This window comes from Schistocerca americana, chromosome 3 (genome assembly GCF_021461395.2).
Source record: "Schistocerca americana isolate TAMUIC-IGC-003095 chromosome 3, iqSchAmer2.1, whole genome shotgun sequence".
Taxonomy (NCBI): Eukaryota; Metazoa; Arthropoda; class Insecta; order Orthoptera; family Acrididae; genus Schistocerca; species Schistocerca americana.
Window position 1 is genome coordinate 462,661,291 of NC_060121.1, and position 6,000 is coordinate 462,667,290.

Below are 6,000 nucleotides of genomic sequence, written 5' to 3' on the forward strand. Positions count from 1 at the left end.
TTTATTAACAATCTTTTATAAAAGATCGGTAATTAAGAATTAACACTGGAGTGAAAACTTGGTTTCAATGTGTCGTATGTAATTGCAAATAAGAAGAAATGCATTTTTTTATAAAAATTACAGTTACGTATATGTTAATCAGCATTTCTTTGATGGATTTTATATTTAAAAGACGTAGGTATTAGAAATGAACCAAAAAATAGAGAAAAGTAAAACATGAAAGGTCCTTTTAAAATTCTCTGGGACATCATCAATTGTAAGCCAAAATTATTTTGAGGCAATCATAATAATTATGGTTAAATTTTTTCCACTCAGTCATTTAGGGGGACGGAACCTTCTGGGTGATATCAGGTTTTTTCGAGTAACGCGAAACTTTACACTGACCAGAGATTTCACGTAAAATGTGAACTTAAAATACGAAATTTAACAGTTGTTCCAGCAGCGCCTGCCACTCGTTCGCTTTTTAGCGGTTTAACTGCTATTCAGTATCCAGAGTGCTTATTTCGCTATCATATAAAATATAGATTTAAAATTTAGATTTTGTTTGTTGCCCTCTTCAGTTTCAATACGAGAGACCGAGTCAGGGGGTCTGATCCGTTTATTGATCTTACATGGAAGCAGAACTGGGGATTTTTCAGATCCATGGATAATATTTGCGAGTGGAATTCTTTTTTACCTTCGAGACAGAAGCAAATATAATATTTGAAAATGACCATTAAAAATAAAAGAGACAGGTAATTGTTAACCTACACTACAGTTGCCAAATACTTGCAACATCAGTTGCGCTCGAAACAACAAGTAGAAGATCTTTTCTTCAAGATGAAAGACATGTTTGACAGACCAGTAGTTGTTCCGTGGTGTGTTCTTCTCCGCAGTCGCAATTGGTGGTATCCACAGGGAAGTCTAATTCCTAGGGGTTACTCCTGGCTCTTCCGACTCCACGTCGAAGGCGGTTGTGGACCACCACACGTTCCAACCCTGTTCACGCCCAAGTGGGTTCGTTTCCGAACGGGATTGCCAGGTCAAGGTATTCAAAGTCATGAAATCCACATTGTAAGTCCTTTCTGTCGGTGTCGCGTCTTCTAGAAATTGGAACTGAAAGTTTTGGTTAGATAGATGAGATTAGATTAGTTTTTCGTTCCATAGATCCGTGTTGAGGAGATCCTCGTGCATGTGGAACATGTCACTTTTTTTTAAGCTGAAATAACAATAATAATAGCATGAATATATACAATACTACATTTGTTTCTATTAAAGAATTCGGCAATGGAGTAGAAAGAGTTGGCCACTAGTAAGTCTTTCAGGCTCCTTTTAAATTGATCTTTATTTGTAACTAAATTTTTTGTGTTTGCTGGCAAATTATTGAAGATGAGTGTTCCTGAGTAGTGGACCACTTTTTGAACTGAAGTAAGTGCTTTTAAGTCATAGTGCAGATCATTTTTGTTCCTGGTATTGTATGTATGAACTGAGCTGTTTGCTGAAAAAAGAGATATATTATTTAGGACAAATTTCATTAAGGAGTAAATATACTGAGAGGCAGTAATTAGTATATCAAGTTCTTTGAAGAGGTTTCTACAGGACGTCCGTGAGTTTACTCCACAAATAGTACGTATTACACGCTTTTGGACTCTGAAAACTTTTGTTTGACTTGAAGAGTTACCCCAAAATATTATACCATATGACAATATGGAATGAAAGTAGGCAAAGTATGCAAGCTTTTTCACTTTTATGTCGCCTATGTCTGCTAACATTCGAATTGCAAATACAGATTTGTTAAGGCGCTTCTGCAGTTCTGTAGTGTGTTCCTCCCAGCTGAATTTATTATCAAGTTGTAATCCCAGGAATTTAAGACTGTCAACCTCTTCTATCTGCTCTTCTTTGTACTTTATGCATATACTGAGTCAAAACCTCTTACAGGTTCTGAATTGCATATAGTGAGTCTTTTCGAAGTTTAAGGTCAGTGAGTTGGCTTTAAACCATTTATTAATATCCATGAAAATATCATTAGCAGATCTTTCATGAACTACACTCGACATTCTATTTATTGCAATACTTGTGTCATCTGCAAACAAAACGAACTCTGCTTCTGGCAGTGTTACTGATGAGAGATCATTAATGTACAGAAGAAAAAGCAATGGCCCTAAGATGGAACCTTGTGGGACACCACATGTAATTTCTTCCCATTCTGATGATGACGACTTAATTCACTAGTCCCTTGCTCTGACACCCTTTGTTTCCTGTTAGGGAGGTATGACTTGAACCATTTTGCAGCACTGCCTGTGACACCATAGAATTCTAATTTATTTAAAAGGATGTTGTGGTTTACACAATCGAATGCCTTTGACAAATCACAGAAAATACCTGCTGCTTGTAACTCGTTATTTAATGAATTAAGTACATTTTCATTGTAGGTGTAAACAGCCTTTTCGATATCAGAACCCTTCAGAAATCCAAATTGTGTTCTTGATAATATGTTATTTGTGGTCGGATGGTTGAGAATCTGCCTGTATGTTACTTTTTCTAAAATTTTTGAGAATGCTGGCAAAAGTGAAATCGGTCTGTAGTTTGATGGCATCTCTTTATCCCCTTTCGTGAATAGAGGCTTAACATCTGCATATTTCAGCCAGTCAGGAAATGTCCCAGTTATAATTGACTGGTTACACAAGTAACATAGAATTGTACTAAACTCACAAGAATATGCCTTAATTAACTTTGTTGATATTTCATCATAACCACTAGAATGCTTTGTTTTTAAAGATTTTATTATGGAAGTTATATCTTTTGGTGAAGTGAGTGACATATTCATGTACCTGAAGCTATTTGTAAAGGCTAGTTTCAGATATTCAAGTATATTATTTACTGATCCTGACAATCCCATTCTATCAGTAACGGATATAAAGTACTTGTTAAATAGATTTGCCACACTATGCCCATCGGTTACTAATGTGTCATCTACCCTTAGTGCTATTTGCTCCTGTTCCTTTCTGGTTCTACCAGTCTCCTCTTTCACTATATCCCACATTGTTTTTATTTTGTTCCCTGACAAAAAAATGATTCAAATGGCTCTGAGCACAATGGGACTTACCATCTGAGGTCATCAGTCCCATAAACTTAGAACTACTTAAACCTAACTAACCTCAGGACATCACACACATCCATGCCCGAGGCAGGATTCGAACCTGCGACCGTAGCGGTCGCGCATTACCACACTGAAGCGCCTAGAACCGATCGGCCACACCGGCTGGCTGTTCCCTGACATTGCTATCTTCTTCTCGTAGTGCATTTGTTTAGATGTCTGAATTACTTTTTTAATATTTTACGGTATTCCTTGTATTTAGCTAAGTCATTAGCATTGGAGCTATTCTTGGTCGACAGATACATTTTCCTTTTTGTCTTACAGGAAATCTTTATTCCTTGTGTGATCCCTGGTTTTATTATAGACTTCTGTTTAATTTGAGTAACTTTTAGAGGAAAACAGTTTTCAAACATGGTACTGACATTGGTCATGAATGTGTTATATTTTTCATTCATGTCATGAGCACTATAAACAATTTTCCAGTTCATATCTTGGAGCAGTTTTCTAAAACACTGAATTTTTGGTTGATTGAATACTCTCGTTTACTCAGATTTAGCAGTCTTGATAATCTGCTTGGAATTTACGTCTAAAACAAGGAGCTGCATATCATGATCTCTCTCTTCCCGCGCCCGGGTTCCCGGGTTCGATTCCCGGCGGGATCAGGGATTTTATCTGCTCGTGATGACTGGGTGTTGTGTGATGTCCTTAGGTTAGTTAGGTTTAAGTAGTTCTAAGTTCTAGGGGACTGATGACCATAGATGTTAAGTCCCATAGTGCTCAGAGCCATTTTTTTGTCATGATCTGATAGTCCATTTATTACAGGTATTATGATATGATTTTGTTACTTCGATTTGTCTAAGAAATGTTATCAATGGCTGTCCTTGAGGATTTAGTGATCCTAGTTGGAAAGTTTACAGTGTGAGTTAGATTGAAAGACAACATTACTAACTTCAGTAAATGTTTACTGGAAGATTGAATTAGAAAATCTGTATTAAAGTCACTAGCAATCAAAATTTCTTTGTTTCTTCCTGTTAAATAACCCAAAATAGCTACTAGATAATTTATGAGTAGATTATAATTTCCTGCAGCTGCTCGGTAAATAGTTACTATTATATAGGATCTGTTATGGAACTCTACTTCTGTTGCACATGCTTCTAGATGCTGCTGTAAACAGAATTTATTAATGTCAATGTTCTTGAATTTATGGCAGTTTTTAATAAATGTGCAAACTCCTCCTCCATCCATATCTACTCTGCAGAAGTAGGAAGCTAGCTTGAATCCTGAAATGTCTAACATATCTATACCAGTGGTCACTTGATGTTCAGAGAGGCAGATCATGTCAATTTGGTTAGATGAATTCATTTCATCGATACAAATGAGTAGTTCATCTACTTTATTTCTGAGACCTGGAATGTTCTGGTGTAATAAAGATAACTGATACTGCATACTAATGGGATTGTAACTGCTTTGGTGAAGATGAACTGGCAGTTTCTGATTACATTCTGTTAAACATTGTTTAAATGGAGGCTGTAAGCTGAATTCTGTCACCTGTTCATCTGTTTTCTCAAACTGAGTGTGTTTGACAGTCTCTCTTAAAACTCGTTTTCTATCCCCCTTCCCTGTCCTAAAAAGGGCATCCCTCTGACACCTGTGACCACTGGTATTTTACCACCTGTGACAGTGTCCACCCTTAAGTTTTCTGCAATCAACCCAGACAGTTTTCCCTTCCCATTCCTATTGAGGTGAAGGCCATGCCTAGTGTAGTCCCACCTACCAATAGCATCCACAGGAATCAAACAAATATGGGCCCTATATCCGTCCTAAGCAGCCACTCCAACTCAAAGTTCACCCTCCCTACAGAAGAGTTCAAATGAGGCCGATCATGGCGTCTCAACACAGACACAAATCCCACACTCGTATGCTTCGTTGCTGATGCTATCTTCACCAGGTCACTCTCTATGGAATATTCAGAGTCTCTGTCAGTGTTGTTTCCCGGACCACCCACTATAACCACGGCATCCTCCTTCGTGAAATCCTTGCATAAAGAATCTATATCCTCTGTTACCTGACCCAGATATGCACTAGGCTTGAAAAAGTTTGTGACCTGGTACTCTGGACCTAGATTTTTTGAGACCTAACTGCTGAGGTCCTCGGTCCCTAGACTTACACACTACTTAATCTAACTTAAACGAACTTAGCCAAGGACAACACACACACACCCCGATGCCCAAGGGAGGACTCGAACATCCGACGGGGAAAGCCGCGAGAACCGTACGGCTACCTAATAAACCTACAAGTTTCGTTCAGTGCCTTGTCAACTTTGTTCACACGGGTAGATTCGTAACAGAATGGACACGCATACCCTGCAGCGCTGTAGCATGTTGCTAGTGGCGTCGTTTTGAGGTTTTGTGGTCGAGAGCCCCAAGTGCTACCAGTGATCTTACAGAGGATGTTATTCCTAGCTTCCACCTTCATTTTTGTATACTCACAGTGCTGCTTGTACATCAGAGTATGATCCGGAGTGAATCCCGAATATTTGGGAAGGTCCGTATTTCGTAATAATATATCCGTTGCCACGTGACAATAACTGTACCATATGCCCGATTACACTTAAGATGAAGCGCCTACAGTTTCATTTTAGCTGTGTTCGAATGAAGTTAATTGTTAGCTTAATAGTCCCACAACTCTCTCAAAACATCTGTCAGGTCTTTTTCAACATCTTCAACAGATTTCCCTTGACTCGCAAATGCCAGATCAACTACTTGTGTTCGGTGGAAGTGATTAATCATTGATACAGACGTTGAATAACAATGGTGAAAAACATTTACTTGTGCTAAGTCCTCTCTCTCACATCTACATCCATTATGCCGGTCCTAGATTCACACATAGAATCTTCTGTTTTGCTGCAAAACTTTAATAAGCTT